We start from the raw sequence: 19,111 nt of genomic DNA on the forward strand, positions 1-19,111 counted from the left end.
TTAATCATCACCATGGTATCACCATCATCATGTGATGATCTTTATTTGCTTCACCACTTAGAATGTGCTACATATCTCATGATTACTTGATAAACTAGGTTAGCACTTAGGGTTTCATTAATTCACCAAAACCAAACTAGAGCATTCAAATGGTTAGTTCTAAAAGGTTGATGGTTAATTCTAAAAGGTTGAGGAGGAGTCTTGTTATGGTGATATGAACTTTTATGTATATATGCACAAATATACAATAATATAAATGCATACTTTGATGATTGCAAACCATAAATGAGAATTTTAGCCATACATAAAATTCAATTTGTAATATTGACATCCCGAACATACATCAAGCTCGCATTGTTTTTTTTTGTAACAATACACTGCTTAAATTATCAGGGCATTATTTGTTCCCATTGCAACGGATGGAAAGATCTATACAGTAGAGTTGATGAGCCTGCGACGCCGTGCTCTGTGTTAATTTCACTGACTTAATTTGCTTTTTGGATTAAATGTTACTTTAACATGGATATTTTTTGAATTAAATGTTACTTTAACATCAAGTAATTTCATAATATGTTATCTTATTATGCAATCCGTGTATTTTTTTTTAGTACAAAAGTTTAACGCACAAGCAGAGACATAAGCGTCCTAGCGTTGCCAAATCATGAGATAAGAAGCAATTAATTCATCATCCAGCAGCTCCTATCTAGTACTCCGCTTATCACGGATCACGTACGTACTAACAGATAGATCTCACGTCACCATCAAAGAAGAAATATTCGTGATCCAATACACAATGACAACAATCATTAATAAAATGTCATGGCCCAGAAAATGGCATGGAGAACATGGCATGAAAAAATAATCAAAAGCCGAGAGGGCATTATCTCGGCGACGTCCAAATGTACAGAAAATAAATATCATTGCATGACATCCGTGTCTAAAGTATGATCAGTTTTAAACAGCTGACTGACGAGACTGATATCGAACAACCCAGAACCAACCCAACAGGACACCTAGCTGTATAGATCGTCATCATCAGCCGCAGCACCGGCAGAGGCAAACGGATCGGCTGCAGCAGCACCAGCTGTCGCTGACTGCTCCGAGAAGCGGAACTCGCTGCCGAACCCACGGGACTGCTGCAATGTCTGGGCAAACTGCCTGGTACTTGCGGATATCGGCATCACTGACACTACGCCGAGCATACTTCATCGACTCCTCGAAGTGAGCCGCCTTGATCTCGGCAATCTCATCCACTTCGTCTTCCTCCATCGCCTCAGGGTTGTCCTTTCTCCGCCTTTCCCTCTCAATGTCCTGAAACCATATTTGTCGAGATTAGATGTTGCGAGGAGATTTATTCAGATGAAAAATCGATAGGGCAACTAAACAGCAGTCAAACCAAGCTTAGCTTAACTAGGAAGTTCAACCTATGATAAAAAGTTCATCATACTTCAAGACAAGATTAAAGAATTCATCCCAAGTTATGGTAGATAACTAATTTGGGACTGGAAGGAGTACATGTAAGCTATCTGAATGATTACTGTTACTTCTGCTTCCTACTGAAATATATTGAAATCATGAATGACTGCTACATTTTGTTATATATATTAATTTAAAACATTTTTGAAATAAAAATGTATCTGCCAAGACAAATCTACTTGTATAATTCCAAACATTCAAACAGGTAAAAAGTAATTTTTGGTAACTTCAGACTGGGCTTGTTAGGCTGTACTTGTATCCACCTCAATCCACATGCTGGGGTGGAAATTAAACTAACTTCCGGCACCCTTTTTTACACAAAGCTGTCTGTTTAGTTCATGATTAGGAATGACAATAGCTTGGACTTCAGAAGAGTACTAATTTCTAGAGTACCAACTAACGTTAGAGGAACTTACCTTCTCAATGTTCTCTCTGATTGCATATTTGCACGCACGCTGGCAAATTTCTGTGATATCTGCTCCACTGAACCCTTGCGTGTACTTAGCAAGAGCATTCAAGTCCACATCCTTCGCCACAGGGGACTTCCTAAGGCAGGCCTTGAAGATCTGGAGCCTAGACTGCTCATCAGGCAGTGGAATGTAGATCAGCTGGTCAAGACGCCCTGGCCTCAGCAGAGCAGGGTCAATGATGTCAGGTCTGTTTGTAGCCCCAATAATAAACACAGTTTTCTTGGCATTCATGCCATCCATCTCTGTCAGTAGCTGATTAAGCACTCTATCAGCCTGCACCTCCAGCATCACCCACACTGCTTCCTCTCTGCAACATCGCATTAACATCTGTAAGACATAAACATGACACCAGAAAATAATAAAGAGCCAAGGTGAGGCATGTGTATAGACCTGAGTAGCAATCGAGTCAAGCTCAGTCAAAGAAGAGGACACAAGGAGCAGATTGGCGAGCCTTGTCGAAAATTTCACGGACGTTGGCTTCACTCTCACCAAACCACATGGTAAGCAACTCAGGACCCTTGACGCTGATGAAGTTAGCCTGGCACTCATTGGCAATTGCCTTTGCCAACAAGGTCTTACCACAACCAGGAGGACCATAGAACAGAACTCCTTTGGATGGAGACATGCCAAACTTCTCGAACTTCTCCGGATGCTCCACAGGATATTGAACAGTCTGCATCAATTTTGAAAGAAATTAGCAAATTGTGGAACATAAACAATACCAAGAGCAGGAGGTCAATTAGCATCTAATTACCTCCTGGAGCTCCCTCTTGATATTCTCCAGCCCACCAATATCCTCCCAAGAGACATTTGGGACTTCGACAACCTGAATCCAGAAAAGCAAATTAAGAATCCCAGAACAAGAGCAGCTCACACAGATAATTATAGGAAGGTACTCACAGTTTCACGGAGAGCAGATGGGTTGCTTGTTCCAAGCGCAGGTCTTGAAATGGTCATTTGTAACAGCCATCGAGTTCAATATCTCTGCATCTATTGTCTCATCCTCAAGATCTATGATGTCCATCTTCTCACGAATGCACTGAAGAGCAGCCTCAGTGCAAAGGGCAGCAAGATCAGCACCAACGTATCCATGGGTATCCTTTGAAATGAGTTCCAAATTAACCTGGAAATTTCAGAGAATGGACATCAAGAGCATGCTAGAAGAGAAGACAGAAATCATATTCATAATCAGTGTCAACTGCAATGGATCAAGAATAAATTACGGTCACTTACATCTTCAGCTAGTTTCATGTTCTTAGTGTGAATGCGGAGAACCTCAAGCCGGCCAACTTCATCAGGAACTCCAATGTCAATTTCCCTGTCAAACCTTCCAAATCTTCGAAGAGCCGGATCAATGCTGTTGGGTCTGTTTGTAGCACCCATAACAATAACATGGGAACGAGATTTGAGTCCCATCCATAAGAGTCAGTAGCTGTGAAACAATACGACGCTCTACTTCTCCATTGGTCTTCTCTCTCTTCGGGTGCAATGGAATCAATTTCATCAATGAAAATGATAGATGGAGCATTCTTCTCCGCTTCTTCAAATGCCTTTCGGAGATTGCTCTCACTCTCTCCTGCTAGCTTCGACATAATCTCTGGGCCATTGATCAGAAAGAAAAAGGCTCCAGTCTCATTTGCAACAGCACGAGCAATAAGAGTCTTTCCAGAACCAGGTGGCCCATACAGCAATATGCCCTTTGGTGGCTTCACACCAATAGATTTGAAAAGCTGAGGATGGCGTAGTGGAAGCTCGACAAGCTCTCTGATTTGGGCCATTTGCTTTCCTAACTCCACCAACATCATCATAACCAACTTCATCAAGACGCTCCTCATCCTCCCTCTTAATAGGCTCCCCATCACAAAATATTTCAGTATCTGGCGCAACGATACAATATTCAGCAGGATCAGTCTCTATCACTTTGAATTCCACACTTCTCATTCCACCCCTGACAAGGAAAAGGTCTCCTTTCCTCGCGGGCCTGTATGCTTCCAGGAAGTATGCTGCACAGTTTCATAAGGGATGTTATTAGAAAATGACAGAACAGTGATAAGGTCTAGCATGACATGGCAAAAACAATATACAAGTATATATTAGTTATAGGGAGTATAAATGTCAGACTCCTCCCTGCTCAGAACTAAGTAAACCATTGACAAAAGAAAAGAGAACAATACTAGTTCAAGTAACATGTAAATTAAGTATCATGGAGCCTTGCTAATGCAAAAAACTAGATCAGCTAAAAAATTCACAAGATCACAAAACTCACGTTTCAAGAAGGCATCAAACAAGTTCCCTGTAATGCCTTCAACTGTATCATCAATTGGAAGAATGTGCACACGCTTCCCGTATTTACATCCTGGCACTGGTGGACAGAAACCACATCACCAAGCCTCACCCTCAGGTTCTGGCGGACAACCTTGTTCATCCGAACCTTTGGCTCCTCACAGGTTTCATCCGCAAGGACAATGCAAATAGTGTCTTTCCTCTTCTTACCCTATAACACAAAACATAAGGTGAGAAATAGATCCATGGACAAACAGTAGCCATAAAGTTCACTAACGAATTTTGTCACCCCCATAACACAAAAACTAGCAGCTGGGCCATAATAAAGAGACTTAAAAAAAGATATAGGCCAATACATATCCAATTGCTCAGTTCCCTGTACACTAGAGTTACAAGTACAGGCATCACATCCGAATTATCATGCTAGGAATCACAAAATAACAATTCTGTATGCAGCACATCATCTCCATCTAACAGAACAATGAACACAAATCTCAATAATACTGAATAGTGTTGATTCCCTGTTCTAACGATGACCAATGAGATATTAGTGCAAAAAGAGTGGTTGCATTTAAATCTAGAACAGATGAATGAGGAGAATATTTGAACATAACAAACCAAGTATATTAAAATTCGTCTACTGAAGCAATAAAAGAAATCTAGATTACTATTACCTTCAACTGAATCGATGTACGAATGCAAATTGCAAAATTCTAAAATCTACACACTACAGCAGCAAAACAGGGACCCAAATACCGTCAGCATACTCAAATTCCCAAACAATACAACAAATTACAACATTAAACACTTCAGCAATTACTTCACAGTGATTAAGCAAGGTCATTTCTAACAGATCTGCACTCCGAATACACCCTCCTATTCAGGTCGGTCACACACAGATCGGTCACGTGATAATACAATCTGCTAAATCATCCCAAAGCTGCTGCAACAAGCTCAGATTAGCCATATCAGACCTTGAGGAGCACGGTGTCACCGCGGAAGAGCTGCAGCCTCTCCATGGTGTCAGGGTGCAGTGCGACGACGGAGTTATCGTCGTTGGTGGCCTCGTCGACGACAAGGCGGTTCGGAGACTTTTTCCTCTCCAGGATAGCCGTCGAGTAGTCCTTCTTCTCCTTCCTGCACAAGCCATCACCGGAAAACCATTACCAAACGAATCCACCACCGAAACATTGACAACAACAACAATAAACAGATCGGGTCCGGGAACCCTCAACCCTAGGGCTCAACCAGATCGGCATCGGTGGGGGAGGGAGCGAAATCTTACGGATCGGAAGCGGACGCCGAGGGCTCCCCTTGGCTCGCCATGTTTGCGGAGGCTACGACGGCGGCGGAGGTAGGTTTCGGGTGGTTGGCCGGGGGTGGCGTTAATTGCAGCAGCACCGGCGAGGATGCGAGATGCGGAGGACTCGAGGAGGGGGACTAGCTTTCCTTCCTGAGGTATAGGCTTCTTTCTTGCAGCGGGGGTTTGGGATTCTGTTGGCCGCGTCACCGGGTACGTCACTGACTCGCGGGACCTGGGACGGTGCACGGCCCACATGGCAGCGAACGTTCTGGAGCCTTCTGGAGGAGTGCATAGGACTTAAAGCGGAGCCGTCGTGTATGGGCCGTCCCGAGGTGTGGGGACCACGTGGAAGTGACGCAGATGGGGGCGGGTGGGGACCAGTGCTCGTCGCGTGCGGCGTTGGAGAAGCGGAAGGAGAGGAAGGAAGTTTGGTATCGTTTCATTCTTGTATTATTATATGAAAAAAAAATTGTATTAGTGAGTAGGAAACGAAAATTGGAATCGAAGTCTCTCCATGCTGTAATCTCGTTATATCTCAAGTCATTTTGTTTCCTCAACTTTCTTCTATGGTGAAGCCTGTATACAAGAGTGTTTATTTGAAGACTCTAATTTAGCAAGTTAACAAAAAAAAATAGCAACCTTAAATTTTATTCTTCTCCAACATTTTACTATAATAGCTTCCTAAATAATTTTGTATTGAAAATCTCGAACTATTTCTAACCGACTAAACATTTTTTAATGATTTCTTCGGTCTCTTACTACTTTCTCATCTTAAACCTTTTATTGTCTTAATTAATATATTCACCGTCCAATTTACTTCGATCTCTCAAGAAAAATACCAGCACAAGGAGCGGATACGGAGTTCCTATCAACTATGAAAACTTGTAAGTTAGGAGAGGCAACTTTTTATTTTTAAAGAGCTCCTTTACCAAATTGTTGGAGAACATTTTTTTCCTTTTTGGCTCCATTTAGGCTTGCTGAAACTTGGCTGAAAAACACTGTTCTGGCTGAATTGTTGTGAGAAAAAAACACTGTTCCGGCTAAAAAAATAAGCTAAATAGTATGGATTATTAGGTAAGTCGAACGGAGCCTTTATCAAAAATCAAAATAGAGAGTTGTTCTACAAAACTCCCCGAGATTCTCCAGTAGCGGGACGGGAAGCAAAATTGAGAGACAAGTTTGGTACTTTGCAAGACCTGTTGCTTGGGCTGTCTACGGGGGCATCGGATTGTACATATGCCCTCCAGACAATTGTGTACTATAGATCACTGATTCTTCTGACAATACAATCATACTGAAAAGGAAGTATAGACTTGCCAAATAATCCATCATTTGTCATTTGCCAACCAAAAGAGTAGGGAAGTATAGGCATACAAAAGTTAGAGTGGCAGCACCGAGTAGCAAGTACTGCAAACAACGATTTACAAGTAGGCAGCGACATCTTTTGTTACTTGCTTAAAATAATGATCCTTCTTAGTAAACTCTATGTATAGATATCTTATCGATACAATTATATGATCTTTGGTTAGTCTAAAGAGAGGTGAATAGGCATATTAAAATAAAACTTGAGCAAACGTCAAATTCAATTCCGCGGCACAGCCGCTCTGATCCTGCGGCACTATCGAGCTACGACACTGTCCGTACCTGCAGACAACTTCGAGGCACAATTCAAAATCTATGAAAGGAAACTTGGATTGGAGAATTTACTGAGGTTCCTGCAGGTACGAGGTACATAGATCAACAGGAGAAAGTAGTAGCACAAGAGTATACAAGTAGATCGATCTCAAACCTTAGAAATCACCTCAACAACAAAAAGTAAATTAAGCATAAGGTCACTATTGATGGTGCTTAACTCACATATTTAATCGCCAACACTTGCATGAAATCCTAGCATATAGGCACTAAACTTAGAAATAGGGCTTTAGAACTAATAATCTCCACAAGTTTTGGTGTTTGACTATTTGCGAGGAGGGTATTTATGGAATACATGGAAAACACATTCAAAATGCTCAAAGAAACAAAGTGTGACACCATATTGCGCAAAGCAAAAGAGCCCAAGGGGGGAAGGCCTACTACTAGGGCAAATCAAGGCCAAGCATATGGAGAAAAAGGGTCCAAACCTAAACCAAACGATCTCCAAATGGCGTGAAACTTTACGAACATGACCCACACATCCCTAGAGGCCCACCAGACAAAACTTGGGCCAAGACGGTGTCTCCAGGGGTCGACCGACCCCTAGGGTCACCCGTCCCCCTACTAGACTCGCCTCGGGCCCTACCTTGACCTAGGCGCTTCTTACCGTCTCTCCAACATCGGTGGCATGTGTATTCCGGAAGAATTGTACGGAGGAATGGCGGTTTGCTCAAGATAGAAGCATGCAAAGAAGAACAATTCCACTCCATCTCCACCATTCATCTTATGACGGTTTGATCCAAGGGTCATTATGAAGAAGCACATGGATCGCTAACATGGCACATTGAGCGGCTTCTATTCCTCCTCTCCACCTATAAAAGGAGGCCTCCCCCTCCTCATTTGACAACACCTCAAGGCAAAGAGCATTCCACCATTGAGCTTCACTCCAAGGGCTTAGGCCCTAGATAGCTAGTAGAGTAGTAAGGAAGAGATGTGAGGAAGAGCTCGGGGAAGCGTCGGACTTGTCGGTGTCTCCCCAACTTGTACCTCGGCAAACACCTGTACCTCAACAGGGTTTTCCACTAAGTGAGTGTTCGTGATTCTTATAGTATAAAGTCTTTTGATTAGTTAAGCTTTACTCTTACTTGTTTGCGGGTTCGTCGTCCGTTCCCATGACGGATACTCTAGTAGAGGGCCCTAATAAAGACGGATAACCATGTACAACGTTAGAGCAGTAGTCGCTAGCGTAGACGTGGTGTCTAGGCTAGAGGCTACCTTCGTTTGCCTCGTACTCTATGGTTGAGGGGTAGGCAGCAGGTGGTGATAGCCCTGTCCGTCCCTTGTAATCTCTCACGTTTGGGTACGACGTAGAGCTATAGGCTGGCATTGCTTGGCAGACCAGGTGATAACTAGTGCCCGAAGTAAGCAAGTAGAAGTAAAAGTTTATCTATCCTTAGACCCAAAAACCATAGGAATCCATCTCATCCTCTATCATCTCTACCATTGTGTTGTCCTTGGACGAACCAAGTTAGAAGAATACCTCCGTTCCCTATGGAAAATACGATACCCTGAATACTTCCGGGTGAAAGCTACAACGGTAATTTCGTGCGCTTGCGGAATCTTTCTGTTTGCGTTAAGAAATAACAATAAGCATTTCTGGCACTATTGCCGCGGAACGGTTGCTATTTTCTTTGAACCTAGTTTGTCCTCGTATTTGTATCTTTTATCTTTTCTTTTTATAAAAAAACACAAAATATATTTCACCATGAAGCCTACACCAAATCCAACCCTTCCTGCTTCAAAGGGGGAGTTCCCTAAGCCACCTTCAAAATCAAACCTGTCATCTGGCTATGAACTCCACCCTGGCTTAACAGCCATGGTTCAGGCACAACCCTTCTCAGGGCACTATAATGAAAACCCCTGCCATCACCTGCACGAGTTCGAGGAGATGTGTTCGTGCCTGAGCATCCCTGGGCATGACACATGAAACTCTAAAGTGGAAATTGTTTCCCTTCTCACTCACAGGGAAGGCGAAGTAATGGTACACACATGCCATAGAAAGTACGAATGGCTTAAAGACAAGTTTCACCCTACATTCTTTCCTATGTCTCGTATTGACTCTCTACCAAGGGCAATCCTCGACTGAGCAGCGCAAGAATGAGTCAATAGGTGCAGCCTAGGCTAGGTTTTCAGGGTTAATACACACCGACCCAGACTTGTCTTTACCCGACAAGCATATTGTTGCGACTCTTTTGTTTGGGTATTGACATGGGTGCTAACCTATGCCTAGACGTAACTGTCGGAGGTCGTTTTACACACAAGATTATGACTGAACAAGTATAATTCCTTGAGCATTTCATAGACAAACACTCTTCTTTCATCATAAGAACTAAATCCCTTCAGGCAAAAGTTACGTCAAGTGTTGAGGAGTCCTCACTAGTTGAATCCAAACCTATACCATCCTTAGATTTAACTCATGAGCCCTCATCCAAACCACGAACACCGAAGGAGAGATTAATTCATCCTTCAGAGTTCCCTATCAAATTCGAGGATTATGGCAATACCTTGAAATACTTTGGGCACAAAAAGCTTACACATCCTTCTGAGAAAGTTTCCCCTAAAATAGAACCATCAAAGGAATGGTTGTTGAAAGCAAAACGTTCTTCCAAAGCAATTCAGATCCTTTCACCTTCACGACCATGCCTTGTTCATTAAGGGAAACAAACATAGAAGCCCTGCACAACCCCACAGTCGGGACCAGTATCATGTCAGAATTCCTAACAAAAAACCTCTTGGGTAACATGCCACTTGTCCCTGACCAATAAACTCTTCAAAAGCCCCTCAGGGCTCATCTTCGAGTGTTGTGGGATTGCTAGGGCTGTTCCAGTTAAAATAGACGAAAATGAGGTTCACATAGATTTCCACATCTTTGCCATCCTTGAATTTGAGCTTCTTGTAGGCCACCCTTTGGACAATCTTTTATAAGAAAAACCTTCCCATGGGAGCCTTAGTCAAGAGTCTAGGAAAACTGTTTCCGCCACTCACTTAGATATCCCAATGGTGGAGCATCAACCCAACAATGACCTGTTTGAGGAGGTAAAGTTTGTAACCCCATTTGTTTCACCATCACCCTCACTCGAACCCAAGCCATGTCCCTCTGGCCATCCAAATTTTGTTCTCGATGATGGTCAAAATTCAATGTTAATCCTACACAATAAATCCCTTAGGAATGAAAACTCTTGTGCCATGGACATGTTGCTTAGTACCCCGCGCTTCTACGAGGAACACAACCACCTATCACTCCTCGTTTACAAACTTTTTAGAAGGATGGTTGTGGATGCATATGTTTATCACAAACATTGCAAATCTCATGGATGCGTTGTGGTACTAACCTTGCAGCTTGAACGATAATGCTAAATGGTGAAGTTGGGAACTAAACCACCATTGTTAGCTGCAAGATGAAGTTCCCTAGGGTCAAGCTTATGACCATAAACAAAGCACTACCAGGAGATACCCTGGATTATAAAAAAACAACAAATTTCCTATTAATAAAAGCAAGATCATGTTATCAAGTAGTATGCACCTTTAGGTATTCTTGTGTGTTAACCCTTTCAGGTTAAGATCAAGAAAAATAGGGACATACGATGCCTAAAAACATGGGAGCTACACCGACTACATGCCCTGATGATCTTTGGTGATGGAACATGCTCAAAAAGGGGACCCCTGATCTTGCACACTTGACTTTCACACAAAAGTCCAAGTGTGTGGGAGGATGGTGAGAGTATAGAGTTCCATACACACCAAAGACCGTCCTACTAAAAAAGAAGAGATGATGATAGCTCTATCTTGCTATAATAAGAGAGAATATATATATAGTTAAAAATGATGATAAAAAATGTTCATAGACTCCTCTACTCATTCTTGTCTCCATATGATGTTGCTTGATGCTAGGATCATGCCCTAGACCTCTCGGTGTAGTTTCTGATCTTGACTGGACTCTGAGTGAACAAGTGACCTGACATTGAGCATCGCGTCTAGTCAGAGGAGATGTTTTGTGCGGTGGTGTTGACCTGACATAGGGGTATGCCCTGTCCTGCATACTAGATGAGTCCAGTCATGTTTGAGTGGCTCTAGGAGCTCTCTGTACTCGATCGGATGCTACCCTCTGTGCGTCCGTTAGTTTTCTAAGCGATGCGTCCGATCGCTCACTGACTTTCACACCGAGAGAGCCGTTGGGCACCAACGGATATATCCATTTGAATGGGACACATGGCATTCTAGTAGTGACCGGACACAGTGACTAGACATGTCTGGTTGCCATACTGGACGCGTTCGGTCACCTCGTAGACAACCTAGTGAAGGGGTATAATGGCTAGTTGAGTTGTTGGGACTCTATAAACATGTGGTGGCCGACTCTTGTTCACTTTCTTGGCTCTCTAACTTGTTAATACACCTTGTGAGCATACTCCCACGCCTCCCACTCATCTAACTTGTGATTTGATCATCTAAAGTGAGATTGGGAGTGATATAAGTGCATTTGCATTGTGTTTGAGCATCTAGTGGCACTTGGGATCGTGTTGGCTGTGGGTCTTCTTATTTCTCTTGGTGGTTGCCGCCACCTAGACGACTTGGAGTAGCAAAGGAGCTTTGGCACATGTTGGTGATTGTTAGTGGCTAGCTTCGGTGATTGTGAGGGGTCTTGCACCTTCCTCGGTGAAGAGCCGCAGGGTAGCTCTAGTTAATTGCTCGTATCATTGAGTTACCTCACTTGTGGGTAGTTTCTTGTGGTGTCCAATTATGTGGACGAGGTTCGTACAACACCTCTTAGCCGCTGAACTACCAAGTGTTGGTCGACACAACAGGGACTAGCATGCCAGTAAGCACATGAACCTCGGAAGAAAAATCTTGTGTCTCTTGTATGATTAGATTTATCCTGGTGATTGGATTGACTACATTGTGATTGGTTCAATTCCTTGACATGACGGTATAATCACCCTACTCACTCCTTTATACTCGTGCAAACTAGTTGACAAGCTCTTTAGTATAGCTAGTGTTTGAGAGCTTGTTAGTTTGGTTAGTGTGGCTCTTTAGTTAGTCCTATGAGAGCGCACTAGCTTATTGAGTAGTGACTTAGCTCTTATGTGTGATAGTGATCATAGCAATTAGAATTGTTGGGATAGGTGACTTGCAACCCTTGTAGAGCTAGAATAAAATTGCATTACATCTGTTTGTCTTACTAATCAACTGTTCTAGTGATCTTGTACATTTTTAAATAGGCTATTCACCCCCCTCTAGCCATATTAGGTACCTTTCAAGTGGTATCGGAGCCAGTGGTCACTAGTTTGATTGAAGGCTTAACAACCTCGGTGTCAAAAGATGGCTCAAATTATGTTCAACCACTGTGGGGGAAAACCACCATTCTTTGATGGTACATGCTATGACTATTGGAAGAGAAAGATGAAGATATAACTTGGTTCGATTAATGAGCAAATGTGGGATGTGACTGAGAGTGACTTTATGATTCTTGATCCAGGACAATCTCATCAACAATGACAAGGCCAACAAGCAATGCAATACAATGGCTCTCAATACCATCTACAATGCCATTGATTCTAAGGTATTTGAGCAAATCAAGGATTATGAGAGAGCTAGTGAGGTGTGGAAGAGATTAGAGGAAACATAAAATGAAGGATGATGAGAGCATTTCGGAGATATTCCATCAATTAGCAAGTGATTGTCAATGACTTAAAGGCTTTGGGTGAAAAGATCAATGATGATGATGTCTCTCATCGATTCTTGATGTGCTTACCTCTAAGATTTGAGACATTGAGATTGATTATCATTAAAGGAGGATTGAAGCAACTCACCCCTAACCAAGTACTAGATGATGTCATGACACAAGAGACTATACCATGTGGAAAGGGAGGGGGTTGACAAGGATGAGAAGAAGGAAGATGAAGACAAGAAAAAGAAGAGTGTAGCATTCAAGGATAGCTCATCATCCAAGAACAAGGGAAAGTCCAAGAAAGTATCAAGTGATGATGAAGATGCTAGTGACATTGATGATGAAGCTATGACTCTCTTTGTGTGCAAGATGGGTAAATTCATGAAGAAGAATGGCTGTGGTGCAAGAAAGAGAAGATATCACAACAAGCAGTATGTGAGGAGATGCTACAAGTGCAAGAGCCCAGATCATATTATAGCAGATTGTCCCTACAATAGTGATAATGATGAGGATGACAAGAAGAAGAAGCACAAGGAAAAGAAGGAGAAGGAGAAGAAAATGGCCTTCCAAAAGAAGAAGAAGGGTGGAGGCTATGTGGTGACTTGGGATAGTGATGGCTCTTCGAATAGTGATGACTCTAGTGATGATGACAAGAAGTCAATCAAGAAGGCACTTAGCAAGCATCACCATTAACAACAAGCCTTCCATCTTCGACACTCCATCGACATGCCTCATGGCAAAGCCTACCAAGATAAAATATGATGTGAGTGATGATGATTGTGAAAGTGATGATTGTAGGAGTGATGATGATGTTGCTCATGCTAGTTCATGCTTTCTTTGTTTATGTCATATGCACTTGTTTGGATGTATTCTCGTGAGTTACATCCATAGGCTTTTTAAATAAGCATGGTTGAAAGCCCTAGTTTAGGTTTTAGGATAATTGATGAAACCTAGGGCTAACCTTTGATCTAAGTGTGTGAGTTAGATGAGGTATTCCAATCCAAGTGGTGAAGCTAGATGATGGTCATGGTGAAGGTGATGGCCACAAAAGAGATGATCAAGTGCTTCACATTTGGAAAAGAAGAAAGAGAAAAACAAAAATGGGCTCAAGGCAAAGGTATTTTGATAGGAGCCATTTTTGTTTGCACTCAAGACACCATAGAGGGTGTGAGTGATTTAGGATCGATAGCCATACTATTAAGAGGGGAATTCTCATGGTTGATATGGTTGTCAAGTGCCACTAGGTGATTGAATTCCATTGCATATGCATTAGGACCTAGTGTGCTAACAATTAACCCTTGAAAATGCTTGTGAAAAATGCTAACACACATGCACAATTGGTGAGACACTTTGGTGTTGGCACATAGAAGCAAGGGTGTTGACAAAGGAGTTGTTCGCGATGGTCACAGGGTGACCAAACGCGTCCGACACTGATACCGGACACGTCCGGTATGCTAGATTCAGGTGGTGGCGCAGATGTGACCGGACACGTCCGAAATTGGGACCAGACGCGTCCGGTATTTGACCCCAGTATGAGAAGCTAAGGTAGGGATGACCAGACGCTAGGCTACATCCGTTCGCATTGGATCTGACGTGTCAGGTCATGCCCTGGACCTCTCGGTGTAGTTGCTGATCATGACCGGACTCTGAGTGAACAAGTGACCTAACACTGAGCGTCACGTCTGGTCAGAGGAGGTGTTTTGCATGGTGGTGTTGACCTAACATAGGGGTGCATCCGGTCCTGCATACCGGACACGTCTGATCGTGTCTGAGTGGCTCTAGGAGCTCTTTGTACTCGATCGGATGCTGCCCTCTATGCGTCCGTTCGTTTTCTAAGCGTTGCGTCTGATCGCTTACTGACTTTCGTGCAGAGAGAGCCATTGGGCGCCAATGGCTATATTCATTTGAATGGGACACATGGCATTCTAGTAGTGACCAGACGCAGCGATCGAACATGTCTGGTCACCATACTAGACGTGTCTGGTCACCTCGCAGATAACCCAGTGAAGGGGTATAACGGCTAGTTGAGTTGTTGGGACTCTATAAAAGCATGGTGGCCGGCTCTTGCTCACTCTCTTGTCTCTCTAACTTGTTGATACACCTTGTGAGCATACTCCCAGGCCTCCCACTCATCTAGCTTGTGATTTGATCATCTAAAGTGAGATTAGGAGTGATATAAGTGCATTTGCGTTGTGTTTGAGCATCTAGTGGCACTTGGGATCATGTTGGCTGCAGGTCTTCTTATTTCTCTTGGTGGTCGCCACCACCTAGACGGCTTGGAGCAGCAAAGGAGCCTTGGCACATGTTGGTGATTGTTTGTGGATGGCTCTGGTGATTGTGAGGGGTCTTGCACCTTCCTCGGCGAAGAGTCACAAGGTAGCTCTAGTTAATTGCTCGTGTCATTGAGTTACCTCACTTGTGGATAGGTTCTTGTGGTGTCCGATTGTGTGGATGAAGGTTTGTGCAACACCTCTCAGTCGTCGAACCACCAAGTGTTGGTCGACACAATGAGGACTAGCGTGCCGACAAGCACGTAAACCTCAGGGAGAACAATCTTGTGTCTCTTGTGTGATTGGATTTCTCTTGGTGATTGGATTGATTACATTGTGATTGGTTCAATTCCTTGACATGGCAGGTATAATCACCCTACTCACTCCTTTATATCTGTGCAAACTAGTTGTCAAGCTCTTTAGTGTAGGTAGTCTTTGAGAGCTTGTTAGTTTAGTTAGTGTGGCTCTTTAGTTAGTCCATGAGAGCACACTAGCTTAGTGAGTAGTGACTTAGCTCTTGTGTGTGATAGTGATCATAGCAACTAGAATTGTTGGGATAGGTGGCTTACAACCCTTGTATAGGCTAGAGCAAAATTGCATTACGCTGTTTGTCATACTAATCAATTGCTTCTAGTGATCTTGTAGATTTTTAAATAGGCTATTCACCCCCCTCTAGTCATATTAGGACCTTTCAATAGTGCTTAGGTTAAAATAACCTTCTTTAATCAAATTTTGACATGGTGTTAAAATTTGATTAATGAACTTGAGTTATTGTTTTCATAATCAATGCAAGTAAATGTTATAATGGAGATAAATCAAGGCTATGTTTATTATGCAAAACTTTACATTAGCCTTGCTTGAGTATACAAGGTCTGGTGAACAAATAAAAAGAAAAAAATAATAAACATAATAATAATAATTAAAAGTTGTGAGAACAAGTTCCTAATAAATAAATAAACTTTAGGCTTCCCGATGTTTAGACTAGGTAGAGCCCTTGTTTGTTTCCTTCTTTTGTTTTTCTAGTCAAATAAAATAGGTACAAGAATAAGTGTGGGGGAGATCTCTGATGCATAATGAATCTCACATCTGAGATCTGCCATCAACACGTTGCACAACATGGAATGATCCAACGCGTAGAAGGACAGAACAAATGGCTCAAGGGAGGATTGGCTGAACATTTGGTTTAGTCAAACCACCTCTGACTTAGCATCCTTCTTCTTCAATGATGGTTTGTGCAACACAACCCTTAACTACCTACAATTTTGAGTCTGAACAAATATAAATCTTGATCACTAAAATTAAACTCAATTTACCCCTACTATCTCCTCCTGATGAACAATGCCCCTATGCAATTCAACAAACCACACTTCATTTAAAATTTTGAAAAGTAACATGTTCATAACATGTTTAAGATAGAATCTTGCATAAAGTTTAGTTCCATATACATACACTTATACTTGTGGAGAAAACAGTCTAATAGGACAATCATGTTGACTAAGTTATTGTGAGGTGTGATATAGTTCTGACTTAGAAATCCTACCATTTCTATTCAAGGCACTTGGAGAATTTGTTTTGATAAAAATGTTGTAAAACTATAGTATCACATACTCCTCAATTAGGTGAGCAATTCCTACCAGAGCCAAATATAACATCTTGCAAGTTTCAAACCTTCCACATATGTTGCTTGTTATTGAGTTGAGTTTGGTCAAGTCTTGTGACCCCTGATGAGATATTTATCATGCTCCCAAGATCAAGAACACGTACACCCACATATATATGCTGCTCCTACACTAGGAGTACGCAAAAACATGCTTCCATTTAGATCCACTTAAAGTTTTGCTCCTACACTGGGAGTAGACAAAATTATGTTTGTTAGGGAAATACTCAATGTTCTAAAAAGATAAAAGATCTCTCTCTAAATAAGTGGTTTAGAAGAGACATGGGCTATGCAAAAAGTTATAAAAATGGACACATGAAGGTCCATGTAAAGAAAAAAATATGGACACATGAAGGTCCAAGCAAGTGAAAAAAATGATGAGCACATGAAGGCTCATTTATTGAGAAGGAGGAAAGATAGCCATGTTTCAAAATAACAGGTTATAGAGAAAGATCATATCTACAAAAGGAGTATAGTTTTAGTTTACCTTTTTCCACACATATGTACATCTTGATCTAAGAGTATGACACTTCTCTCCTTTGATCCTTGATTTGACTTTACAACATATGCAATACAAGTATGCTATATTATTTATCCCTACCTAAAGCTCTACATAAACTTTTTTAGAAGTAGGAGAAAACAAAAGAAGACAAACCTATGCCTTGGTAAGGATTTATACACCATTGAGTGATTTGAGAGTGCCATTTAAGGAGTATAAGGTGAACTATGCTTTTCTTGAGAAAAAACTTCCAAAACTCCAACTTGCTAAGATGTGAAATTGGGAAGATGACTTTGTTTCGAGAATTGTTCCGCTTTTCAACAACCCAAGGAAACATGTTAGCTAACGCCACATATCCCACTTGTGTAAGGAATGTGTTGGAGTAATTCTTATGTAAGCCATATATCTTTGGATTTTGTGCTCATGATTACCTTTATTTCTAAGCTTTGCTCGGGGACGAGCAAAGGAGTAAGTGTGTGGTAGTTTGTTGGTGCTGCTTAACTCACATATTTAACCAACAACACTTGCATGAAATCCTAGCAAACAGGCACTAAACATAGAAATAGGGCTTTAGAACTAACAATCTCCACAAGTTTTGCTGTTTGACCATTTGCAGGAGGGCATTTATGGAATACATGGAAAACACATTCAAAATGCGCAAAGAAACAAAGTGTGACACCGTATTGCGCAAAGCAAAAGGGCCCAAGGGGGAAGGTCTACTTGAAAGCTCTAGTTTGGTTTTGGTGAATTGATGAAACCCTAAGTGCTAACCTAGTTTATCAAGTGATCATGAAATAGGTAGCACATTCCAAGTGGTGAAGCAAATGAAGATCGTGACATGATAATAGTGATGCCATGGTGATGATCAAGTGCTTGGACGTGAAAAGAAGAAAGAGAAAAACAAAAGGCTCAAGGCAAAGGTACAAATGGTAGGCGCTATTTTGCTTTGGTGATCAAGACACTTAGAGAGTGTGATCACATTTAGGTTTGATAGCCGTACTATTATGAGGGGTGAAACTCGTATCGGAATGCGGTTACCAAAGTGCCACTAGATACTCTAACTCATTGCACATGCATTTAGGATCTAGTGGAGTGCTAACACCCTTGAAAATGTTTGTGAAAATATGCTAACACATGTGCACAAGGTGATACACTTGGTGATTGGCACATTTGAGCAAGGGTAAGGAACTTCACCGATGGAGTGTCCACCCATAGAGTGCGGACAGTCCGACGGTGCCACTGGCACCCTAGATAGAAAAGACGGAGGTCACTATAAGTGACCAGACGCTGGTCTCGGTTGGACCGGCACATCCGGTCTATGGCAGCAGAGGGCATGCGTTTCGGTCTCATGACCGGATGCTGGGTCGCTCAGCGACCGGACGCTGAAAGGCGGTGTCCGGTCATGCTGATGTGGCAGCACAGAGGAAGACACCGTGTGACCGGACACTGGCTGTGTCCGGTCAAGCTTGACCAGACGCGTCCGGTCGAGAAAAATCATTTCTAGAAGCTTACTGGAAACGATCGGACGCTAGGGGTTCAGCGTCTGGTCACTGTTAGCTGCTACATCTGGTGGTCTTTTGACCATTGAGATCGGGCGCATAGCATTTGAAGAGAGGGACACGTTGCGTGCATTGTGTGACCGGACGCTGAGGTCCAGCGTTCGGTCGATCTGACCGGTGCGTCCGGTCAGCCCGTGTTCAGCCTAGTGAAGAGGTACAGTGGCTCTATTTCATGGGGGCTTCTATTTAAGCCCCATGGCCAGCTCAAGCTCATACTCTTGGCTATTTACATTGACA

At 42.4% G+C, this 19,111-nt stretch overlaps 1 pseudogene; it reads right to left on the bottom strand.

Annotated features, from left to right (window-relative positions):
* Positions 1-766: 766 nt before the first annotated feature.
* Positions 767-5,669, bottom strand: LOC136536796 (cell division control protein 48 homolog E-like; annotated as a pseudogene).
* Positions 5,670-19,111: the final 13,442 nt, after the last annotated feature.

This window comes from Miscanthus floridulus, chromosome 1 (genome assembly GCF_019320115.1).
Source record: "Miscanthus floridulus cultivar M001 chromosome 1, ASM1932011v1, whole genome shotgun sequence".
Lineage (NCBI taxonomy): Eukaryota > Viridiplantae > Streptophyta > Magnoliopsida > Poales > Poaceae > Miscanthus > Miscanthus floridulus.